Source organism: Peromyscus eremicus, chromosome 22 (genome assembly GCF_949786415.1).
Source record: "Peromyscus eremicus chromosome 22, PerEre_H2_v1, whole genome shotgun sequence".
NCBI lineage: Eukaryota > Metazoa > Chordata > Mammalia > Rodentia > Cricetidae > Peromyscus > Peromyscus eremicus.
The window spans coordinates 25,236,023-25,261,909 of NC_081437.1; the positions used below are offsets into that span (position 1 = coordinate 25,236,023).

At 43.9% G+C, this 25,887-nt stretch overlaps 1 long non-coding RNA gene across 1 annotated transcript in view; it reads right to left on the reverse strand.

The window, feature by feature from the left end:
• LOC131897420 (uncharacterized) overlaps nucleotides 1–25,678 on the reverse strand; it is a 52,735-nt gene extending 27,057 nt beyond the window's left edge. The window contains exons 1-2 of the long non-coding RNA XR_009375677.1: nucleotides 24,900–25,678; nucleotides 23,340–23,445 (exon numbers count right to left, since the gene is read on the reverse strand). This is a non-coding gene — a long non-coding RNA (uncharacterized LOC131897420). The remainder of the gene's footprint in view (nucleotides 1–23,339; nucleotides 23,446–24,899) is intronic.
• Between the last annotated feature and the right edge of the window lie 209 nt (nucleotides 25,679–25,887).

A 25,887-nucleotide genomic window follows, 5' to 3' on the forward strand; every position in this document is an offset into this window, starting at 1 on the left:
TGACTATGTAGCAAGTTTGAGGCCAGCCTGGGCTACAAAAGAAAACAAGACAAGAAGTACCCCTATCCTACAAAAAAAAAGAAAAGTGAAGGAATCTCACTGTCTAGTACTGTGTTTTGTGACAGGATTTCACCATGTAGCCTGGCTGGCCTAGCACTCTCTATGAAGACTAGGCTGGTCTTGAACTCATGGAGATCTGCATGCCTCTGTCCCTGAATATGGCATTAAAGGAATGCACCCCCACACTTGGCTCTATACTACTTAATTTTCAGACCCATTAATAAGCTAGAGTAACCGATATAGCTACCATAAACTCAGTCCTGAGTCCCAAGATAAAAGGCAAAGTTTTGTTTTGTTTTGTTTTTTTGAGACAGGGTTTCTCTGTGTAGCCCTGGCTATCCTGGATCTCACTCTGTAGACCAGGCTGGCCTTGAACTCAGAGATCCACCTGCCTCTGCCTCCGAGTACTGGGATTAAAGGTGTGTGCCACCACCACCCAGTAAAGGCAAAGTTTTTTGAGATAAAAATTGTATCATTTATTTATTCAATTATGTACATATTGCCCCACCTTATTTCAAAGTACAAAAGAAGTCCCCTCACCAAAAGAAGTCCAGTATAGAAGGAATGAAAATTAGGAGTAAAACAAATTAAGTCTGAAACTTGTAGTTGGAATTTTCTTTGGGCCACCAACCAGCTCCCAAATAAAGACATGGAGACTTATTATTAATTATGAATGCTCTGCCTTGGCTTCTGCTTGTCCCACTAGCTCTTATAACTTAATTTAACCTGTTTCTATTCATCTATGTTTTGCCTTGGAGCTTTTAACCTTTCTTTCACTCTGTCTGTCCTACTTTCCTGCTTCCTCCATGTCTGTCTGTCTGTCTGGCCCCTCAAGTCTCCCTGGTGTCTCTTTTCTTTCTTCTCTCTAGCCTAAATTCCTCCTCCACCTACACCTCCTCCCTATTAGCTGTTCAGCTTTTTATTAGACCAATCAGGTGCCTTAGGCAGGCAAGGTAAAACCGCAACACATCTTTACACAGTTAAACAAATGCAACACATCCTTGCAGAGTTAAACTAACATTCCGCAGCAGAAACTAATATATAGCCATACAAACCATGAGACCCCCACCCCCACCCCTTAAAAATACAAAGTTAGCTAATAGCCTCATGGAAGCTTTGACCTACATTCCAATAGTCTGTGAACCTGTAGGCCTGGAAACAGATTTAGGATTGTTTTAAGTTGTGTTGCAGCCTGACCAAGTTCAGTGGGCTCCAGCTCCAACCCAGCACCCCTGGAAGCCATCCTTATCACCCAGAATTTAGGATTTGCTGGTATCAAACAGGTCTAGACAGTCGCGCCTGTCTCCAGTATCTGATCTTCAGCCTTTTCTTTGCACGCAGGCACGCACGCACGCACGCTCGCTCGCTCGCTCGCTCGCTCGCTCGCTGAGCCTGGCTGGTCTTTGCCTTGGGCTCGTCTCCCCACAGACAGGCCTTCTTCAAGGGGACAGTCTATTGAGGGGACTGGTCAAATGTTTTTTTTTTTCCTTCTCTAATTTTGTGGTTGTGGGTGGACAGCTGCCTCAGGACCCAGAACTTCACCCTCTCCTGCAGGACTGGGGTCTTCATAGGTCTCTGCTGGTGCCCAGCCTCTTTTCTTCAGAGAAGGGTCCTGAAGGCCCTTCTCTATTTCTTGATCAGTAAATCTTGACATGGTTTTTTTTATTGGATCAATAATTATGGAATGCACTACCTTTCTCTTCTTCATGGCAATTTAAAGTGTCTAGGAGCCAACACCTCACGGCCAGCAAGTCTTTTTTTTTGGGGGGGGGGGGTCGACACAGGGTTTCTCTGTAGCTTTGCAGTCTGTCCTGGACTAGCTCTGTAGACCAGGCTGGCCTCTAACTCACAGAGATCCACCTGCCTCTGCCTCCCGAGTGCTGGGATTACAGGCGTGCGCCACCACCGCCCCGCAGCCAGCAAGTCTTAATGTTTTCATGCTGGGAAGGTGTTCCTGTGTATTTCTTTAAGCTGCCTCATGTTCGTTTAAAAGAGTGGTCTCAGCACCTATACCGGGAAGCACGGCTCCACACAACAGTCTGTTCCCAGTGAATGATTCAATAGCCATGAAAGAAGTCATCTCAGCATACGTTGCAATCATTCACGGCTGAAATACAAAAGTACAACCAGCGGAGCCCAGGGTATCATCTTGCCCATAGGCGGGGTGGGGGTGGGGTAGGGGGTCTATCAAGAAAGACTGTATCAAGTCCACAGTGAGACAACCATTGAGCAGCAGATCTGAACACCTCAGTGACCACTGGATCAAGATCAGCAGGTGGAGGTTAAACTCCTGGTTTTACGGTGGAGTATAGCATGACGGACAGGCAAGCGATCTGGTACACTGCATTTTGTCATGGTCATCTAACTGTTGTAATACATGACTCCCAAAGCCCTCTTAATTACAAGACACCTACGTCGAACCTTTCCTGGGGCCCAAGGTGCAGGGTTTCCAGTCTTCTGGAGTATAGTGCCTCGGTTTGTAGAGATGATACAGTCTAGGACTGCCCTTGCTGTCATAGAGCTGAGGAAACCTGGTAAGTTATAAAGCAAGATACCACCTCATGTTGGTTTAGCAATAGTGGCCAGATGTTTGACATAACACATGCAGCATGCTCAGTAGTGGCCAGATGTTTGACATAATGCATGCAGCATGCTTCGCATGCTTGATCTAGTGGGGGGATGGCTATTATGACAGCGGGTATGCTGTCTAACTCAAGTGGTAGTGCCATATTACCCATATTTCGATCACTCAATTTAGGAATAAAGTTCTCAAGAACTCTTTCACTAGAAGAGCTTCAGACATCCAAACTAGGAACTGAGCTGATGAGCAGTGTGGCCACTGAGCCCCAGCCAGGAGGAGGGATGGGAAAGAGTCGCTCTTCCCAAGCACGTTCTCAACGAAGATTTTCTCCCCTTTTATTGGACAGGCATGAAGTCTCTGGACCTCAGGCTTGGAGTCAGCATGTGTAGCAATTTTCTTGGAATGGAAACATTTCTTATTAGAAGGAAGAGAGAGAGGAGCTCATGAGACTCAAGAGGTAAAGAAACCTCACAAGTCCCAGAAAGCTGAAGTTTATAAGATGCCCAAGGCTCTTTCCAAAGCATTAAAGCAACAAACAATTGCTGGACACACTCCAGTTTTCCCATCAGCCAAGCTGCCTGCAGGAGACCCGCTTTTCACTGCGAGGGGGACCAGCCTCCAGCAGCGCAGGGCTCAAAGGGAATCCACGGAGTTAGCGTGTACTAGACTTTTTTATCTGAGGGCGTTAGGGAAAAGACCCTCACACACTCTCTTGATGGTTTCCTTCAGATCTTTTCTTTGTCCTTTTTTTTTTTTTTTCATTCTCTCTATTCTTTATTTTCCTGGTGATTTCCTTCTCTCATTCTTGATGTTTTCCTTCTAACTCATTTTAGCTCTATCTTTATTCTTTTCCTTACAGCTTATATACCCTAGCAAAATCTTTCAGGCAATATAAAAATTACAACGTGGTTACATTCTGTTTTTCAAGTGAATGATCACAATGAATATAAGTACAAACAGCATGCTTTTGCACATCTCTTACATGATCAAACATTTTATGCATTACAGGTGAAAAATAAATTATCCCAAGAACCCACATACATTCATACCCAAGCAACTTGTTATAGATGAACAGAGTGTAAGCAAGCAACATATTCTTTACTGGCAGGCTGTGTTTTGCAGTTACAAAGAAAGGACCAATCACATTATTACTTATCTTGAAAGGTAGTCTTGTAAGGAATCTTAAAGGAATCAATCACAAATCTAAACTTTTATACATGAAAAACAGTCAGTTCTACTTTAAATCTCTAGGGTGCATACCCACCCATCAGTAGTTTTTTGGTTTTTTTTTTTTATTTTTAATATCAGGAGATTGAGGGCAGAAATGGGTATAAGGATTTAATCATCACCTTTGGTCATCAACCAATCCTAGCAAGAGAGTACATCAGCTAGTAATAATTGGGCTGCTTTGTTCTTGTTCCCTGACCTTATTGAGTTCCTCATTGAACTATGTACCTTTCTAAAATTCAGATTGTCTCCTTGGGTTTTTCACCTCAAAGCTTTTTGACAAACACATCTTAGTCTAATTTTAAGTTATTTTCAAAGCTTTGTTTCAGCTATGATGCACTCCAAAACCTGTGAACTCATCTCTCAACATTAAGTTAAAAGAATTTAAGCTAGCTGGGCTACTGGGACTCAGTTGTTTTTCTTAGTCATTAACCTAAGCCACAGTCTGTGTGGCTCCTCAATAGAAACTCACGTGTTCTAGCTGTGTGACACTTCCTTGTTTAATTTTTTTGTCATCAAAACTCTAAACTAGGGGTTGGGGATTTAGCCCAGTGGTAGAGTGCTTGCCTAGCAAGCACAAGGCCCTGGGTTCGGTCCTCACCTCCGGATTTAAAAAAAAAAAACAAAACCAAAAACAAAAACCTCTAAACTAACATTATTATTATCATTTAGTCAGTACAGCTTAGGAAGGAATCACCTTCATAATAGTCCACAGGTAAAAATGTCCAGTAGGACAGGCTGTTTCCATGAGATAAACACACTACATTACAGGCAGTGGGGATCTCCCCACACCCATTCACGCCATGCCAGACACCAGAGAAAGATGGCAGCGGCAAACATGGGAAGGCAGAACAGAAGCAAGAGACATTCTGGAGTCTGTGGAATCGGGGCCTTGCCTATCCGAGATTCACCCATCAGCCCTGATAGGTGGGCTGACACCCTGAAGTCAACATGGCCACCGGCACTCACTGACCTGCAAGGGGCTTGGAGGTCACCCAGGAGCTTCAGGGATGCTGCCTTCAGGAATCATCCATGCTGGGGTGGGCTTTGGGGTGCTATAGCTGTCTCTGAGTTACTCAGGCCCCCTCTGAGTAAGCCCTCCTCCATGCTCTTATAAGCAACACTAAGACAGTCTTTGGCTCCCCACCTTGGATTTTGATGGAATTGTTACTTCGGTCTGTGGTGGGTCATGTTTCTCCAGGATAAGCCACACAACAAACATGACCAAATTTGAATCAATGTCCTTTAAGGATGTACCAGGGGCTTCTAGGAAAATTTTCTTCATTCTTAAGAGTGCCTTAGGATGGACTGGCAAGATGGCTCAGTGGATAAAGGCACTTTACCCAAAGCCTGATGATTTACATTCAACCCCCAGGACCCAGATGACGGAAGGTGAGAACCGAGGACTGATTCCTACAAGTTGTCATTTGACCTGGGAGTACACACACATGTACACACACACACATAAGCACACACATGCATACACCCCCCCACCCACACACATGCACACACACAAATAAATAAATGGAGGGCAGTAATATGACAAGGTGCCTCAGAAGAGCTGATTTCCCATCTGGATACTGCGTAGCGTGATGAGGCCTAGCTGCAGTCAGGGGATTGATTCAACACACAGAAGAGACAAAAATAACAGACCAGTGAGGAGCCGACAGAGCCAGAGCCCCCGAATTAAGTAAATCTCAGATGCTACCCTGGATGTTTATTTCCTGTTCTTGACGCTAATGCTACGTTGTTTAAGTCAGTCAGAGTTTGGGAGTTCATTTGAAGACAACAACAAAAAATCTAAAATAATACTTCCTTAATGGCCCCCTTCAAACTGAGTGCAGCTGTTACCAGAGTCTGGGTGAAGAAGACCTGTTCTGGCGGTCCCAACCGTTCGGCCTGGCCGCTCATCCCTGCAATGTTGAAAGCAGGAAGGATTTATTTTTAGTGTAGACATGCCAGGAAGAATAAAGAGTCTGGCGGCTTAAAATATGTCTTTGAGGTGTCAGCGACAGCTTTGTGGCTATCTATAGAGAAGGGCCAAAGTCGAGGGGATTTGCATCTCTAGTAATCCCGGGGAGACAGTGGTCTGGTTGATTACTATCCTGGGACAGATCATGCTAAGATTTGTCCGGTGCCATGGACATCACTGCTGCTTGGGGGGCAGTTTCTTTCACATCTGTGATCCTAGAATTGAAGATAAGCTAAGGGAGAGAGTGGCTCAGAGAACAGGTCAGAGAGGGAGGGAGACACAGGCTCACACCACTGACTGGGCCTCCTTCACACCTGCTCCAAGCGGAATCTCCCCCGGGGCGGTTACAGGTGGAGGGTACCCTCATCAGTGCGGTGATCGCCTTTTATTTTGAAAGCGTGATTTTAATTGTGGGACTTATAGGCTCAGAGGTTACAATCTTATTTTACTGTAGTTTTGGAGACTGAAGCCAGGGCTTCATACCTGCCAGACAAGCCCTCTTCCACCGAGCTACACCTCAGCTCTGAGGTGCTCCTGGTGAGTGAGTGTGTCGTACAGAAGTTTTTAATGCTTATATGTTAAATCCCCTCATTTTGTCCCCTTGTGGTTTCTCCTTTTATCATTTATTGTCCAATAAATTTTTTCTATGGGAAAAAATCATCTACATTTATTTGTATAGTTGTTTGAGGCCTGGAATGGACAGGGTCCTAGGTGCTCCAGGACAGCCTTGAACTCTCCAACCCTCTCTGGCTTCCACCTCTGAGGTGTTGGTATTACATGTGTAAGCCACCATACCTGACTCCTTGTTGTTAATATTCTGATCTGCCCCTTGAAATCTCACCCCTTGGTGCCACCCTGTGTCCTGACGTAAAATCCTCATTCTAAGGAAAAATTCCTCCTCTTCCTCTCTCCCATTTTTCCTCCTGTGAGGTATTCTCTCTCTCTCTCTCTCTCTCTCTCTCTCTCTCTCTCTCTCTCTCTGTCTCCTCCACCTCCTCCTCTTCTTCTTCTTCTTCTACTTCTTCTTCTTTCTCTCTTTCTCTCTGTCTCTCTCTTTCCGATCATCTCTTTCCTTCATCTCTCTATTATAATTAACTCTCCACGTGGATGCAGCATCTGGGTTGTGAATTACTGGATGCCGCCATGCCTGCATGGCGTACATCTGCCCAGCATGTTTCCCTGCACCCACAGGATACCCTTGGGGTCCACCCCCCCCACCCCCCCACCCCCCCACAAAAATTCGTAACATTTGTAATCATTTTTTATATCTTCATCTCAGAATTTAAAAGTGTTTGCACCTGCAGATGGGGAATGACTGGGGCTCAGCAGGCCTGATCTTCCAGAAGACCTTGGTTTCTATTCCCAGCACCCACACGGCAGCCTACCCCCATCTGCAACTCCAGTCCCAGGGGACATCTGTGAGCACTGCACACATGTAGTGCACAGACATACATGCAAGCAAAACACCCATACATGTCAAATAAAACCTAAGTCAATCTTTTTAAAAAAGGAACTACTCCCGTTGGCTTCCTGGAATCAGAAAGAGACTGATATTAGATCAACCCACTTGAGAATAGTAGGCACAAGTAATACACCTCTGTCTGGACAGAGCAAACTACCTTACGGGAGGCAGGTATGTAAAGCACATCCAAGGATCTAGAGTCAAAGTTTTCAATACGGATTGGAGTTTGTTAGGTTTATGGTCAGGGAGAAAGATCTGCGTTCGGGGAGCAAGACTGGCAGGTGTATTGATTGGGCTTGTGGATAAAATCCTGTCTGAGGAGTTTGATCACAGCACTGTCTTGCACAATTTTAAACCAGACATGGATTGGAATAATGTCTTCACGCGGTTCTCAAACCTTAATCTGTGTAAGAACTGCATCACCCCCAAGGGCTTTTCACTTAGAAGGTTCTGGGGCAGAGCCCAGAAATCTTCAAACAAACACAGCAGGATATTTTCTGCAGGCCGTACACAGAACCTTTGGAGAACCACTTGGTTTGTTTCTTTCTTTTTCTTTTTAACTTGATAGAATGTCCTGATGGAGTTCTCTGGCTCCCTGGGTATAACATCAAAGGATTTTTTTTTTTTAAAATGGGCTGAACTGCCCTTCTAAGCAAGAACTGAGAAAACAGCTGCTTGGAGGTACAGACATTTCTAACTCTCTGCTGCGTTTCCTGGAGACAGAAAACGAAACTCTTACCTTCCTGACTACAGAACAGCAACAAGGAGCCTCCACCCACAGCTGGTTTGGAATGCATTCTAACCTCTAGGGGGAGTGCAAGCATTTCCTGATGCAAACTCCCGGGCCATGGGATGGCGGTGGTGGGGAAGGCTGGGGAGGTGCCTTATGCAGGTCAAGGACACACTGGGGTTTTATTGCTAAGGGTGGAGCTAAGAATGGAAAGTGCTAAGCAGTAAAAAGCATTTGCTTAGCCATAGAGTGTCCTTTCCTGCTGGCTCCTACTTAAGTCTTTGGATTTTAAAAAATGGTTCTCTGTGGCAACCTGGACTGGATTTGTCAAGATTCTTAAAGAAAAAAAAAAAATCATTCTGACACTTGTTTAAAAAATAAGTATGTTTTGTTCTAAGGGATTATCACAATGTTGTCTTGCAGTGGGTGAAACAACCCATCTTAAGTCTAAACACAATAAGAACAGGTAGGCATTGGCAGGCTCTGAGAAGGAAGGGTATCCGTGAATAGAAAATTTCCAAGAATTACTAAGAAAAGACAGGAGGTTTTGGGGGGTGGTGGGTGGGGGGGGGGACTGTTAAAGACAGGTTTTCTCTACATAGCCTGGCTGTCCTGGCACTCACTATGTAGACCAGGCTGGCCTCGAACTCAGAGATCTGCCTGCCTCTGCCTCTGGTGTAGACCACCATACCCAGCTTTTTGTTGTTTTGCTAAATGGATTTGATAGGATAACTTACTCAAGGAAGCGAAGGACTTAAACACAAAGCCGCAGGATAAAGAATTTGATCAGACACAAAGGGTTGGGGATTCCCTCAACTGATTTAGCAAGAATCCTGCTCACCTGGGCTAGTCAGGCCTAAGCAAGGACAGACACCAAGGTCAAGACCTACTGTAGACGGACAGAAAAGAGTCTAGCTAAGTTCGCTGAAGCAGACAGTCCTGATTAGGGCTAAAGGAGAATGTGCTCTTTTCCTTTGGTTCTATTTTCTGTTCCTCCCCGAAATAAAGTGTAGCCCTAGGGCAAAGGACCTGGAGGACCTGTTTCTACACAGACCCTGGTCTTCAAGCCCTGTTTAAACGTGAAGACCTGCTTATTTTAGCAGATCATTGTGGAGATAAGGGTCAAATTCCTAACCGAGGGAAAAAATAGTAAATGACATCCATACCTCTCTATTCATATAATAGGGGTGTCCACCTGGATGGGAAGTGAAATATTCAGGGACCTGGGATCCAATTTTTTTTTTCACGAATATGACACCCTAGATGATACAAACTTTACTGGATTTACAATGGGGCTATGTCCCAATAAACTCTTTTTTTTTTTTTTTTTTTTTTGGTTTTTGGAGACAGGGTTTCTCTGTGTAGCTTTGCGCCTTTCCTGGAACTCACTCTGTAGCCCTGGCTGGCCTCGAACCCAATAAACTCTTACTAGTTTGAAAATATTGTGTCAAAAAATGTATTGAATGGGATTAAGCTTCCAAACATCAGAGCTTAGAATACTGGCTGCTTGTCCTTGAGATTATGTGGCTGGCTGACAGATGTGGCTCCCACCACTGCTCAGTATTGGGAGACAGTACCACACTGCACATATCTAGCCTGAGGAAACTTGAAGTACAGTTTCTGTTGAATATTTATGGCTGTTACAACACTGCAAAGCAGAAAAATCCCAAGTCAAAAATCCCACGTCAAACCATTGTAAGTTGGGAACTATCTGTAAAGTGTAAGCAAGGACATCCACACATATCTGATTGAGAAAGCATGTGTCTAAATACTGTTGTATTCCTAGCCACTCGCCCATGACCGAGCACATGCTGGCAAGATGCTGAGTCAGCCCAGGGCCTTATGTCCTACTACGTAATCTATGTGATCGTGATCATGTAATGTATGTGCATGCGTGGTGTGGCTATATAAGCCCATATGTGTATGTGGCGGGGGGGGGGGGGGGGGGACCTATAAAAGCGGGTTCCACATATCCCTCCTCTTCCTGCACAGTCTTTCCATAGGCCTAAGTACCTCCCTTCTGTTCCCTTCCCTTAATAAACGCTTATAGTGGATTTTTGTTGTACCTTGTGTCTTTTCTCACACAGTAATGAATAACATTGTGCCGCTTAATAAATAACACTAATCCTTCAGTTTATTATTATAGACCTAGGAAATAAGTTTAATAACATGCTCAAATTTAGTAAGACTCCCTAGAATGGGTCGCAAACAAATTAAACCCGAAACACCTATAAGATTGCCCTGCGGGTACATTCCCCTCAGTGTATGAGCAGAGCAGACCTAAGTTGCCCACGGACTGCATAAGCTACCTCAGTGCTTGAAATAAACTTACAAAGGAGAATGTAGAGCTCCTTTAGGAGTGAGAAAGACTCAGAAAGGTGAAAGGTGAAATAACTTGTCTAAGGCAAACTTCTGGAAAGGCAGAGTCAGGAGTGTAAATGAGGTCTAAAGGTGAACCTTCAAAACCATCCCTATCATTATAAAGTGATACACTTTAAACTTAAATGCAACCAGAGCAATGCGTTATAACCCGTTTTCCCCAAATGACATGTGCTGAACTTATCAAAATAACTTCCAAAGTCACTTTTTAAAATAAAGATGTTATACTTCTATTTCAGGCCTGGGAACATCATGACTGATTAGCCAGTACCAAAGGTCCATATGAGTCATGCCACTATAAAAATCACTTTGCCTGTACTGGCTACCACAATAAGTATGATCATCTTGCCTTTGGCGATTCAGGACCACCATCTGGCCCCTGCTACTCCAGAGCCCAATATAGGCCACCTGCCCCCACTTCTTCTCAGGGTACTCTTGAGCAGAGAGAAGTGGGAAACATTTAGATAGAAATATAGAGGGAGAGGCCGGGTGGTGGTGGTGCATGCCTTAAAGAATCCCAGCACTCGGGAGGCAGAGGCAGGCGGATCTCTGTGAGTTCGAGGCCAGCCTGGTCTACAGAGTGAGTTCCAGGACAGGCTCCAAAGCTGTCTCGAAAAAAAACAAAAATCAAACAACAACAACAAAAAAAGAAAGAAAGAAAGGAAGGAAGGAAGGAAGAAAGAAAGAAATATAGAGGGAGAGAAAAAGACAGAATCACAGGAGGGCCTGGGTCAAAACCCACCATCCCTTTCCTCACTGCTAAAGGGCTTTAAAGAAATGCCAAAGGATGGATCAAAAGACCGAGCAAAGCATACTGCACGGCACAGCCAAGTGCAGACCCTTCCAAACACCTGGTAACCACACACATGGCCAATCTATCCCCTCATGCAGCCCTGCCGTATAAAGCAAGCTCAGATCTCACTAGGAAATCTCTGTGGACCCCAACAGCCCAATTAAACTCATTGCATTTAATTCATCCAATTGAGCAGCAACATCTCCAAGCCTAAGGTCTGGCACAAGGCAAAGGGCAATGTCAGAGCTCTTCGAGTATGTGGGTGCTCCTCTGACCACTGTGTGTCTTAGAGGATTACTAAAGGGCATGTTTTCTGGGACTTCTCATGGGGGAGGATTAGGTTTTACACAGGGTACCTGCGGTGGTTTGAAAGAAAATGGACGCCATCGGCAGTAGCACTACTAGGAGATAGGGCTTTATTCCAGTAGGTATTGCCTTGATGGAGGAAGTGTGTCCCTGTTGGGGGGTGGGTAGGCTTTGAGGTCTCCTAAGCTCAAGCTATTCCCAAGCTATGTTCACTGTGGCACACAGTTGCATCTGCTACCTGCAGATCAAGATGTAGAACTCTCAGCTCCTTCTCCAGCATCATGTCTGCCTGCATGCCATCATGCCACCCGCTATGACAATAATGGATTAAACCTCTGACCTGTAAGCTTGCCCTAATTAAATGTTTTCCTTGTAAGAGTTATCATGGTCATGGTGTCTCTTCACAGCAAGAGAAACCTTAACTAAGACAGTGCCCACTCTACCATTGCAGTTTCCCAGAGCCTTAAAATCCCTCCATCAGGGACAACAGGCATCTCCAGCTCCTTCTCAGTAGACCATCTTTTGACAAATGCTTCAGTCAACCATTCAAACAACCTTTTGACACCTTTTTTAATTGTGGGAGCTTCCATACTGAACCTGGCATCTCCACTCAGTGGGCTCATATCAATGAACTCAAACTGACCCAGTTTTATGTTCCTTCCACCGTTATCCCACACCCCGAACATCCATTCCCACACATTTCCCTAGACTTCTGCTTGAATGAACTAGGAAATTCATTCACGCAGGCATAACACTCATACACACAAAATAAAGTAATTAAATCTAAAAAGAATGCTTTAAAAAGAAGAACAAAATTAAGATTAGAACATGCCTGCTCAGTCTGGACCCATTCGAGGTCCAGCATCTCAAAAAGTATAATGGACTCTGAGTAAAATGCACAGCCTGGCAAAGTGTGAGTTTTTTTTCCCTCCCAGGATAGTGACTGGAAGGTGTAAGAATATAGGCAAAAGCAAACTCGGTTTCTCTACCTACATTCTCACAGTGCAAACCAGGTCTGCTACCCCAACCAATGAGTTCTGCAGTAGATTCTCCAGGGAACACCAGCAGCAGCGGAGCCCCTGTTTCCACTCAATTCTGGCCTGGTACACTGGAAATAGTGTTGGGTTCCACAGGGCAAGGCTCAGCCCCATCAGAATGCCCCCTATTTCAGATGCCAGTTTGCAACTCCTGATCAACCATGTTTATGCATTAAGATTCCAAAGACTCCCTCCTCCAGAGTGGCTCACAGAACTCAAGGGAACAGTTTATTTACAACTACCCATTTCTAAATATGCGATATAAGAAAGGATACAAAGCTGGGCAGTGGTGGCACACGCCTTTAATCCCAGCAGTTGGGAGGCAGAGGCAGGAGGATCTCAGTGAGTTTGAAGCCAGCTTTGTCTACAGAGCGAGTTTCAGGACAGCCAGAGCTACATAATAAGACCCTGTCATGAAGTGTGTACGGAGTGGGGAGAAGGGGGTGGAGCACAACCAGAGGCCGGCTTCAAACTCACAGAAATCTGGCTGCTTCTGCCTACCAAGTGCTGGGATTAAAGGCAGCTGTGATTGTTTTAATAAAGGAGCTGACTGGCCAATAGCTGAACAAGATAAGGTTAAGGAGAGAACCAAATAGAGAATTCTGGGAGAAAGAAGGGCAGAGTCTGGAGTCGCCAGCAGAGATAAGGAGAAGCAAGGTGGGCATACCGTACTGAGAAGAGGTACCAAGCCCCACGTGGCAATGCATAGATAAGAAACATGGGTTAATTTAAATGTAAGAGTTAGCTAGTAATAAGCCTGAGCTATTGGCTGAGCATTTATAATTAATATAAGCTTCAGTGAGTTTATTTGGGAGATGCTGGCAGAACAGAAACTTCCACCTACAGCATACTACTCCTGGATTGGAGATTCCAAGGGTTTTAGAAACTGTATGCCAGAGAAAGGAGAAGGCCAAGTATATATTTCATATATATCACACACTGCTGAACTGTATCATAGAGATTATGCTTTTACAAAGGGCACCCAAACTAGTAAGCTTCTATTTCTTTTAGATTACACCCTTAATATTCATATCAGTTTGCTCTGACCTGAAGCTGTTGCATTTCAGCTTTAAAATAGTTTTTTCCAATTTTAATTCTGCAATTTTGTATTTGGATAGTTTAATTTTGAAGATGATCTTATTTTCTTTTCTATTTTAAAAAAAAGCTGTGTGTAGTGATGCATGCCTTTAATCCCAGCACTCAGGAGGCAGAGGCAGACAGATCTCTGTGAGTTTAAGGCCAGCCTGGGCTACAGAGTGAGTTCCAGGACAGCCAGAGAGAAACCTTGTCTCTAAAAACCCAATACAAACACACACACACACACACACACACACACACACACACACACTTCAAGCCCAGCCTTTACTACATAGTGAGCTCATAGTGGCCTACATGATGCCGTGTCTCAGAAAAAGACAAAAGAAACCTTCCATTCTCAAAGGGCATTTATTCATGCACTCACATAGTACTCATATTTAGACAAGTGATGCAATCTTCAAAAATCAGTTCCAGGTGGGTAAATGAGTAAATCTAGGGCAGAGGTGAGGAAGTCAGGAATGTCACACAAGACCTCCTGCAACTTCTCCCTTGGTGAGCATCATACCTGGGCAAATGCTCATGCTCAACTTCAAAGCCCAGGTCCAGCCTACAAGGCAGAAGACACTGTGCAGCACAGCTCCCTCTCTCTCTCTCTCTGGAGGTGGTCACAGAAAAGGTGATGCTACCTTTTCTACCTAAGGTGTTCCAGCCAAAGTCCACACACTTTCCTTAACACTCTTAAGTTCTGAAGAACATGGTACTGACTCTCCAAGAGGCAAACTAAAGATGTTCCTATGGCAGTGGCAAAGCAAGGAGCGCCTTCAGCACAAGTGTATCTGCATGAGCACACACATGCCTACACATGCATATGTACACACACAGTTATTTGGAAGTTTTTCAACATTTGAGCATAAAAAAAAAATACTGGTGTTGAAATAGCCATAAGGCACTGGGCGGTGGTTTCATGTGCCTTTAGTCCCAGCACTTGGGAGGCAGAGGCAGGCAGATCTCTGTGAGTTTGAGGCCTGCCTGGGCTACAGAGTGAGTTTCAGGAAAGGTGCAAAGCTACACAGAGAAACTGTCTCAAAAAAAATAGTCATAAGGCAAAGTTATGAAACAAATTATAGAACTTACTAGATTTATTGATATTCATTTTAAAACATAATATATTTCAAGATTTTGCTTTTTAAAACTACCAATATGGGTGCTTTGAGTGTTTAGAGACTCTAAACTCTTAATCTGACTTTTGTGAAGTTAATTCTAGAATTTCTACTGCTCTTTCACTAAACCACATAGAGTTCACATTCATCAGGCAGTTCTACCTACGTATTATATACTTCAACGTGTCTCAAGCACAGGGTAGATTTCTGACTCCTTCTATGAAGCCGTAAAGCATTTCACATCTCACTTTCAACAGATACCAAAATAGCTCTTAAAGTTAATTATACTTAGAGTCAGGGTTTTGTGCCAAACACCCAATGCCTAACCATTAATTATTATTTTCCAAGAATTAAAAGTACAGTAGAAGCTGTTAAGTACATGTTAAGACCTGGTCTCCGCCCCAAGGCTTACCCTATAAAACCAAATCAATTTAGATTACACAGTACATCAAATTAAAAGCAAGGCTAAACTTGAAAGGCACAAAGTTCATGGACCTTTCTGTAAACCTCTAAGGAGTTACAAAATGTCTCACCAGAGCTTGCTGGTGTGAGAGTAGAATTTTGTGTTTCTGTTTACATCTTCTAACAGTCCCCCTGCTCCTATTCTAGGAGTGAATACCGAGTTCAAGAGAATGCCACAGGAAACAGCCATCCCACTCTGCATACAGTGACAAAGGAAATGAAGTCAGCGTGTACAAAACCCGTGTACCCGTGTGTATTGCAGGACCATTCTATTCACAACACCTAAGAGGCAGACTCAGCCTCTGTGCCCATCAGCAGATGAGGAGACCAAGAAAATGAGCAGTGTATGTACACAACAGAGTATTATTCATCCATAAAGAAAGAAAGTCTGTCATCCGCAGCAGAATGGATAGATCGATCAGGAGGACACAATGTTAAGTAAAATAAACTAGTCACAGAGCGACAAGTATCACACATTCTCTATCATATGTGGAAACTTTAAAAAAATAAAAAATGGGACTGAAAGACGGCTCAGTGGGTAAAAGCACTTGCTGCTCAATCCTGACAGTATGAGTTTGATCCCCAAATGGGAAACAGAACCAATTCCCCAAACTTGTCCGTCCCCCCGACACACACACATAAATAATAATACTTAAAAATATTTAAGGTGACCTGAAAGTATAAAATTTCTAGGGACTAGAAAGGGTACTAGGAGAGGAGAGGGAGAGAGTAGAAAGCTGCTGGTGGATATGATCAATGGGTCTGTCCCAGATTTTGTGTGTCAACTTGACACAAGCTAGAGTCATCAGAGGAAGGCCCCTCAGCTGAGGAGATGCTTCCTTGAGATCCAGCTGTAAGGCATTTTCTCATTTAGTGATCCATGGGGGAGGGCCTAGTCCATGGTGGGTGGTGCCATCCCTGGGCTGCTGGTCCTGGGTTCTATAAGAAGGTGGGCTGAACAAGCCATGGGAAACAAGCCAGTAAGCAGCTCCCCTTCATAACCTGTACATCATCTCCTGCCTCTGAGATCCTGCCAAAGACCTACTTCAGGTAGGGGTTCAGGTCCCAAAGAGGATTTGTGGAGTTGGGGGTGGAGGGCAGGCACGATCTGGGGGTAAATCAGCATGGCTGCCAGCAGCCTTTAATTGAAAAAAGATTACACCTTTTATACTCTATGTTTGCACATAGAATTAAATTGAAGACAAGGGCGCATGTGAGCTGGGGTGTGGCTTGAGACCAGGGGTTGAGGAATTTAGGTTTGACCTTGATACTTATGTTAATGGAAGGACCACAAGGTCCTCTTGCTAGAGATAAGCAAGTCTCCCTTTTTAGCAAGCAGGAACTTTCCTCAAGCCCCTGAGGAAATAGAGACCTTATCCAAATGCCTGACCTTGTGAAAAGGACTTCTTCTGGGGAGCAGACACTATACTATCTGGGCCTGTTCCACTCATAACATTCCCAAAAGGAAGGTCCTGATGTCTTACTCTTTTCCCATTATACTGTACCATTCTGATTTCTCTGTATTTATGAACTGAACTCTTGCTCTTAATGGCCTCAGGCTCTGGATCTGAATTGTAGGCATTTCATCCTTGGGATCGGGTGTGTCCAGTAAATCTCTAACATTCCTGTTCTTGATGTAATTAGGAGGGCACAATGGAATTCCTGGTTCCAAGGTGGCGGGGATTTTTTTCCAAAGAATTATTTTGTTTAGAGAAGCTACCATTGTATACATTTTCATCCTTTACCAAAGCCTGCACAAAATTTCCCAAAGGAAAAGGCATTAATATTGAGAATCATTAAAAATGAAAGTAAAAAGGTGCTGGAGAAGTGTGGGCAGCAATGTCGAAATGCTGGAACTCTGTCAAGCAGCAATGGTCGCCATGCGGTCCACACAACTGTCCTGACTTCCTTCAGTGATGAACAGCAATGGGCAAGTGTAAGCCTGATTAACCCTTTCCTCCCCAATTTGCCTTTTGGTCATGGTGTTGCGTCGCAGTATAGAAACCCTAACTAAGACAGGGTCCTACAGACATTTATAGAAAAATCATAGTTTCTCTTATTGAATTTTACAATTAATGTTTTAATAATGACAGCTGAGTGTGGTGGTGCACACCTATAATCCCAGCCTCAGAGTAATGTTATTAGTGTTTATAGAAAACAAAGAAAATAGAACTTGTTAAAAAAAATAGAAAAAAACATGGGCTGGAAAGATGGCTCAGAGGTTAAGAGCACTGGCTGCTCTTCCAGAGGTCCTGAGTTCAATTCCCAGCAATCACATGGTGGCTCACAACCATCTGTAATGATATCTGGCTCCCTCTTCTGGCATGCATACAGAACACTGTATAGATAATAAACATTAAAAAAAAAGAAAAGAAAAAAAAACAATCTAACAACAACAAAAACCCTAACTATTATTTGGATCAGATAAAGATAGTCTTAGAAACTTACTTAGGACCTCCAGTCAATTATTAACCTTGCTGAAATATAGATACAATTATCTTCTGTCACAATGCTTATTTTTTCAGTGTTTAGTGACATTTACTAAACACTGAGTGGAGACAGGATCCACACTATTATGACTATTGCCATAGCCTCTTCATTGAACATATTGCCAGAACATAAAAGGCTATTACCAATCAAATTCTTTTAGATGAGCAAATGGGTTTCAAAAGAAAATCAATCCATTTCTTGTAAGTAGATAATAAAATAATCTGTAAATTGAAAGACAATAGACAAATACTACATAATGATTTTTTAAAGGTTTATTTATTATGTATACAGTGTTCTGCCTGTATGTATGCCTGCACACCAGCAGAGGGCATCATATCTCATTACAGATGGTTGTGAGCCACCGTGTGGTTGCTGGGAATTGAATTCAATTCTGGAAGAGTAGCCAGTGCTCTGACCCTCTGAGCCATCTTTCCAGCCCTATATGATGATTTTTAAAATAGCCTTCTGGAGGCTGAAGATCTGGTTTAGTGGTTAAGAGCCTGTTCTGCTCTTCCAAAGGACTGGAGCTCAGCTCCCAGCACCATGTCAGGTGGTTTACAACAGCATGTAACTCCAGCTCTAGAGTATCTAAACGCCCTCCCTGACCTCCGTGAACCACCACCACCCATATATACACAAATAAATTTTAAATAATTTAATTTTAATTAATTTAAAAATAAAATAAAACAACCCTTCCTTGAGTATATTATATAAAGAATTCATGTGAATTGATTAAATAGAAATATTATAGGGGATGGAGAGAAGGCTTAGTGGTTAAGAGCACATGCTATCTTCCAGCACCCACATTGAGCAGTTCACAACTGCCTGTAATGCCAGCTCCAGAGGCATCTAATACCTCTGGTTTCCATGGGCACTTGCATTCACATGCAGGTATACATACAGGCATAATAAATAATTGTAGGCGGAAGTTTCTTTCCTGCCTTCCTGTTCCCAAATACCCGGCAGCCACTTCTTAAATAATTGACTCAGAGGCTTAATATTACTTATAAATGTTCAGCTGGTAGCTCAGGCTTATTACTAACTAGCTCTTACACTTAAATTAACCCATAATTCTTATCTATGTTTAGCCACGTGGCTTGGTACCTTTTCTCAATATGACATTCTCATCTTACTTCCTCTGTGCCTGGGGACTCCTTCACTCCGCCCTCCTTCTTCCCAGCATTCTCAGTTTGGCTTTCCCGCCTAACTTCCTGCCCAGCTACTGGCCAATCAGTGCTTTATAAAACCAATTTGAGTGACAAATCTTTATAGTGTACAAGAGGATTATTCTACAGCAAATGATAATAATAATAAATATTTTATAAAAGAAATACTATAATATATATGTGGACAGTGCTTTAATCTGTCTTGGGTTGCCATAGTGAAATACCACAAACTAGTTAGTATAAAAAGCTCAGGAATTTCTTATTTCTGGGTTGGGAAGTCCAAGATCAAGGTGCTTGCAGATTTAGTATGTAGTGATTTTGTGTAACACTTTCCTGAGATTGAAAACATTCCATCTTCCAGGGAAGCTCCTTAAGCAGGAAGGTAAACAACTCAAAAGAGCTTCAGGGAAGTCCCTGAAACCAATCAGACTCACACACACACACACACACACCAAGAAAATAAACTTTAAGAATCCCTTTCAGACTGAGCAGAGTTAAGCTGCAAAGAAGACTCAGAGAGCTCATTTGGCAAAGAAGACTTGGATCTACACCAGCTTCCTGGAAGAAGCAGAAACCAACTGAGCTGAATGTAAGAGGTTTAGACCAATTGAGACACCTGGGAAGGACACTCTCCAATTGGTTGAGCTGTCTACAGTGTACTTCAGGTTCCCGACTTTGTGAGCTGTCACCTTGATGCGCAACTGTCTTTGAGTCATTTCTGCTCCTGGGGGGAACCACTCACCTGTATCCCTGTCAGCAACCCCGATGAAACTCATGGTTTACCGAGTTGGACTTTGGTCTGTCGTGTGTTTCCTATCTGGGGTGAGGAGACATGTGTGCTGCTTCTCACCAGAAAGACACTTTGTCACACAACAGGTGAGGATTCACGTTCTGGTACACAGGTACTATGATCCAGCTGAGTCACCACAACGTCTTTCCCTGAGGTCGCCTTAAAAAGGCACTAACCTCATTTGTGGTTAGATTATTTTAATCACCTCAAAAGCCTCACCTCCTAAGACTATCATCTAGGGGCTTAGGATTTCAGCACACAAATTTTGAAGGAATACAACATTCAGATCATAGCAGAGATAGTATATGAATAGTTCATTGAACAAAGTTATTAGTAAAATGTAAGTTTGTTAGTTAACAAAAGTAATAAAATGCTGATCATCAGTGGATAGAAAAAAAAACTTCTTCCCGTCTCTCCCCAATTCCTTCAGAGACACAGACTGGCTATGTTACTCAGGCTGGCCTTGAACCTACTGTGTAGCCCAAACAAGCCTTACATTTGTGAATCTTCTACTCCAGCTTTCCAAGTAATTGGGATTACAGGCATGTTACAGCAATTATCTTTCTTAAGATTCATCTCAAGACATTGTCTTATTATAAAAAAAAAAAAAAATGCTAACACCGGAAACAAACCTTTGGACATTCCGGGTCAAGCAGTGCCAAAGGATCTGATCAACTGCATGCTTTAAAGTAAGCTTGCTGCTCTTCTGCAAGAACAAGGCTTGGAGATGATGGCTCAGTGGTTAGGAGCACTGACTACTCTTCCAGAGGTCCTGAGTTCAGTTCCCAGCAACCACATGGTGGCTCACAACCATCTGTGATGAGATCTGGCGCCCTCTTCTGGCCTGCAAGGACACATGCAGGCAGCATACTGTATACATAATAAATAAGCAAATCTTTTTTTTTTTTTTTTAAAAAGGTTTTCCCCCCTAGGAAAAGGAGCAAAAGAAAATCAAAATGAGGCATGAGAAAACCCCCAAACGTAAGGGGAAGCCTGATTTTTACCTCTCCTTTTTCCATGCCAATCAAGGTTAGCTGATCACACAACCAGAAATTCAATTTTCAAGCTTGTTGCAAGAATTAAGAAAAAATTTTAAAAATTAGGAGCCGAGAGTACAGTTCAGTGATACAACATGTTTATTATGCATAAGACCCTGGGTTCTATTCTCATAACCACAAAAATTGAAAAATTAAAAAGGTAAACAGTAAAGGCCCTCTGTCTAGTGTAAAAGACTCTATTGTCAGATTATCACAAGAGGTGAACTAGTGTTTGGTTTGTCTGCAGACAGGAACAATGACATAAGCAGACAGCTGGGGTCCATGCCAGACGGGGCATCTACTGAATGCAGACTGGATTCCCATTCGCTGAGCTACACCTGTCGGACTGGAAGCCCCTGGTGCTTCAGTCATGAATGAGCACATCCTGTTCAGGGATTTCAGGCCTCAGGAAGCAGGCCTTCGGCTCCACCCTGCAGTGCTGGCGCAGAACCAAGTCTGGGCTGACTTCCCTCCCCGGTCTGCCTGGCACTGCCTTTCCAGTGCCATCCGGCTTCAAGCCAGAGTCTCAAGTTGTATAGGACACCAGTGGCCTGAAAGGGGTACTCCTCCCCCCATGCTAGAATGGGAGATTCCCCCCCCCACCTCTTTGCCCGAGTTATTCCTATTTCCACTTGGCTCCATACTCCAGAAAAGGGTTTGTGAGGTTGAAGGGCAGAGAAGAAAACCTGAGGGTCAGTCTGTCCCATTGACCATGATTCTGAACTAGGAACATGTGAAAGAAAACGATTCATTAGTGGCCGGCCAAAGACATGTCATATGAAGGCCTAGACCTTTTCTCAGACCTTGAGCCCCTACACTGACCTGCTTTTCATCATGTACATGATCCTGACGAGAAAATACTAGGACAACCTCAAACTGGCTTCCCAGACTGTCTTGGCTTTAGATCGTCAGGTATTAATCACCATGGTCCGCAGTTCGTTCTAAGTTTTGAGAGGAAAAAGAAACCGAGAACAGAAAAACTTCACTTTTCACCCATTTCTCAGAAGAGAGAGAGAATATGAAAATAGGAGTGAGAAATTATGATGGTCCACATTTTTTTCTCATAAGACACTAGAATAGATACCCTGACTGACGGCAGACACAAACAAGCACCTACCAAAGAAGGTCAAAGAAGGTCAACTTTAGAAAGAGCGGTTCCTGGTAGTCCTAGCTCCAGATGTCCAGTGCATAGGGAAAGGTGGAGCAGGGCTTTTGGTGTCCCGCAGTGGAACATTGCTGTACTGTTGGGGCACACCTAACAGGAACTCCAGAGGACATCAAACAGTTCAGTACACATGTCAGAAGGAAGGGAGTGGAGCAGAAAAGGTATGAAGGAATGATGACTGATATTTAAAGATTTCAATGAAAGACAGGTGTTTGCAGACAGGAGATTCATGAAGCTGAAGAACAGAAAAGTCCATGTTGGTGGATGTCGGAGTCGAATCTCTGAAAACATAGATGGGATGTAAATCTTGAAAGCAGTGAAGAAAAACGATGCATGATTATAATAGATATATCTGATCCACAGCTTACTTCTCAAGAGAAACTACCGGACTAGAAGAGAGTTGAAAAATACCACTAAAATCTTGAAAACAAGGAAAACCTAAACCTCAGAATTTTTGTATTTTATTTTGCATGTGCTTATTATACATGGGTATGCACATGCCACAGTGCCTGTGTGGGAGTTAGAGGACAACTTGTGGGAATTGATCTTCTCCTTCTACCCGTGGGGCCCAAACTCAAGTCATTAGCCATGGCAGAGGGTACCTTTATCCACTGAGGCATCTCACTGGTCTTCATTCAGTATTTTACATCCACTGGATGCAAATTTACACTCAAATATGAAAGCAAATAACATTTAGATTTTCACATAAAATGTAAGAACTTGTGGCCAAAAGACATGCACTATAGCTTTAAACTCTAAAGGAAGTTATTTAAAGGGAATTATAAACGGAAACTCTGGTCCTCAGGAAGAACACCAGAAGTAACAAACGTCTGGGTAAATCAGGATGATTTATGTTGGTTATAGCCTCTTAAATTCTTTGTAAATTATTTAAGACTAAGCAGTCTATTAGTGGTAAAGGTCTTATGTAAAAGACAAGTTCTCACAGGCTTCTTAAACGATAACATATTTATCTTATGGGATTTGGACATTTTACTTCTGTCTATTCCAGCCTGTTCTCACCATGATAGGCTTGTTTTGAGGATAGACTGAGCAGGTCTTTGGATGAAGAATGGGACCTTTGAAAATTACAAACGGGAAAATCGAGAGGATCTATATGGCTGGGAGGAGCACAGACACATGGAAGGGAAAAAGCTTGTGATTAGATGCCCCCATGGAAAAATGTTTATGGTAACAAGCCTAAGAACCTATCCGAGGTTTTGGCAGAAGGTGAGAAATAAATGAGATCTACATAGTCTACTTCCTGACTTTCTTAACTTTCCACTCTACGCCAATTGCAAATCTTCTATGGAACTGACAAGAATGTCTCTGACTTAAGCAGGACTTGACATTTCATCTCCAGTCCACGCTAGAGGTGAGCAGAAGATAGTGGGATCTGGGAGCTTCTGAGGGAACTTACAGTGTCAAGATCCGCCCACGAGTGGAGGAAGTTAATGAACTGGGAGGGTGGTGGATGCATCACCTACCTGAATCATGGATACTTAAAGACTGAGGTCGATGAGTGTTCTGGGTGGACCTCCAGGATGGACTGAGTACCTCAGGTGCTGACAGTCTTGGTAAACACCGAGTGCCCTGGAATTTGGAAAAGAAGACACAAGGAGAGAAGAAGGATGTTGTTGGTGTTGCAAGCATCAAAAGAAAAGGACTTTTTTTTTTCATATGAATGGGGAAAAAAAAGATTCATAACCATAAGCAGCAAGAACATTTCTTGGAAGGCATCTATGTTTCCCTCCCAAATTCCATTCTTCGGATTGTTGAACAGAACTACTGCTAACAAGGCCTGCCTAGGAATCTGATAATTCTTCATGTCTTTTCTCTCTTCATTACTTACACCTAACCAATAAACTTTTTTTTTCTTTCTCTCTTTTACCCTGAGATAGGGTTTCGCTGTGTAGCTTTGGAGCCTGTCCTGGAATGGAACTGACTCTGTAGCCCAGGCTGGCCTTGAACTCACAGATCCGCCTGCCTCTGCCTCCTGAGTGCTGGGATTAAAGGCGTGTGCCACCACCACCTGGCTACTACTAAACTCTTAACAGCATTGATTTATTCCAGAGTCACATATATATGAATTGAGAGAAGCTTGGGTATTGGAGGTCCTTATGCTCTGTTCTGTCGGGACAGACAGATTGGTCTAAGGTTCTAAAGAGAAACCCGAGTTGTTGAGTTAGTGCTTGGGATACTTCGGGCAGGCACACGGAACTCCAATTCACATCAGAGGTTGTTAGCTTTGTAGTTTCTTTTAGGGAGACTTTTAAATGCTCCTCATCCCACTTCCCTGTCCTCCTCCTCCCAAGGATCTGGCAGCTTCCTCAACAGAAAGAAGACAAGGTGAATGTTAGCAGGTCCAGAACACCAAAACACAGGTGATACTAGTGTTACTAGTCAGTGATGGGAGGGAAGTGGAGATTAACTATCTCTGTCCATTAGGAGTCAAAAATCAATTTTACCTTACAGGCCAACTCTCTGCAGTACTGTGGTGAGAAGGATTCTGAGGCTTAGACGCTTGGATATGGGCATGGGAAGGGAGCTCTGGGATGGACATGGTAACAGGTGCTTAAGAGTGCTTTTCTTAACCCAAGTGGCTTGTTTATAGAGGGAGAAGCCTTATTAACTGGTCCCCAGGAAGTGAGGGACCGCCTGGACTGATGTCAAGGAGTCAAGGTGTCTCTGTGTCACGGAAGCTCAGGACCTGTCTGTCAGGTCTCGGTCAAGTCCTAATCGAAGAGTTAAGGAAAACATTGTGAGAGCAAGAAAAGCCTGTTTATCACCATCAACGTTTTCTAAATTCCTCCCAAGAGCTGGCTGTCCAGTTCAGTCAGGCCTGAACATTGCAGCGGTCACTTACAAGTTAGACTTGATACCTTCGTCTGCCCACACAGGTAAAAAAAAAAAAAATGAAGCCCTGGGCTCATCTGATCTACACAGATCTCTCACATTTCAACAGAAATCCTAGGGATCTGAATATTTAAAAAACATTCATTTATTTATGGGATTTTTGAAACAGTTTATATATAGCCTAGACTGACCTCCAACTCCTGGTCCTTCCGACTCAGCCTCTTGAATGCAGGGATTCCAGACACGCACCAGTTCAGGTTGTGCATCTTACACCTCAGCACAGTGCGCTCAAACCAAAAATCTTGAGTCTTGGACCACCCCTCTGCCCACTCTCTTGCTCATTAGGAACCATCATCTCTTCACCCCAATCTCAAGAAAGCCTTTTTTGGTCCAGGGAGTGTTGTCTTCGTCAAACGGCTAGCCCTAGACAGCGAATGGTGACTTCGAGTCTCTGGTCTTTGTGAGGAGTCCACAGAATAGAAAAGGGTGCTAGAAATTCTGAATTTGAGTTTCTCCCATCCGATGGGTAAGAATGTCGTCTAGCTTCTGCAGGCAGAAGATCTTGGGGGCAGTCTTCCTGTGAGGAGCTTGCTCTTGCATGTGAACAGGGCTAGGGATGCTCCTTGTTGGACTCCGTGTGTGTGTGTGTGTGTGTGTGTGTGTGTGAAGGTGAATGTGGCTGATTCTTGGGTGTGGTGAACTCCTTTAGGGAAGTCCGCCCGAGAAGGGTCTGCCTTGAAGTTGGAGGCAACTCCTTCCCACCTCTCACTTCCCCATTCTCGGGGAATTCTAGCTCCCACCTCAACCAAGAGTGATTAAGAAGGAGGTTCCAGAGTGGGAGAGAGCGAGCGAGCGAGCTCCATGTGCGGTCCAACAGGGATGTCCTGGACATCCCTTGGCCCTTTCCAAACACCTTGGGGTCCAGTGTGGCAGGAAACGTCCCCCCTCAGCCACCGCTTGTCACCTCCAAGAGGAGGAGGAGGAGGAGGAGGAGCCAGGTGGGTCTTAGCGGCTCCGGGAAGGGTTGTCAGCTCCGGGGCTTCGGGACGCTGCGGGCAGAGAAGAGCGGCCTCGCGGTCCAGGGCTCCCCGGTGCCGGGGGTGGTGAAGGAGAACAGACAGGCCACTCAGTGTCGCGCACCGTGGGCGAGCGAGCGAGCGAGCGAGCGGTCGGGCGAGC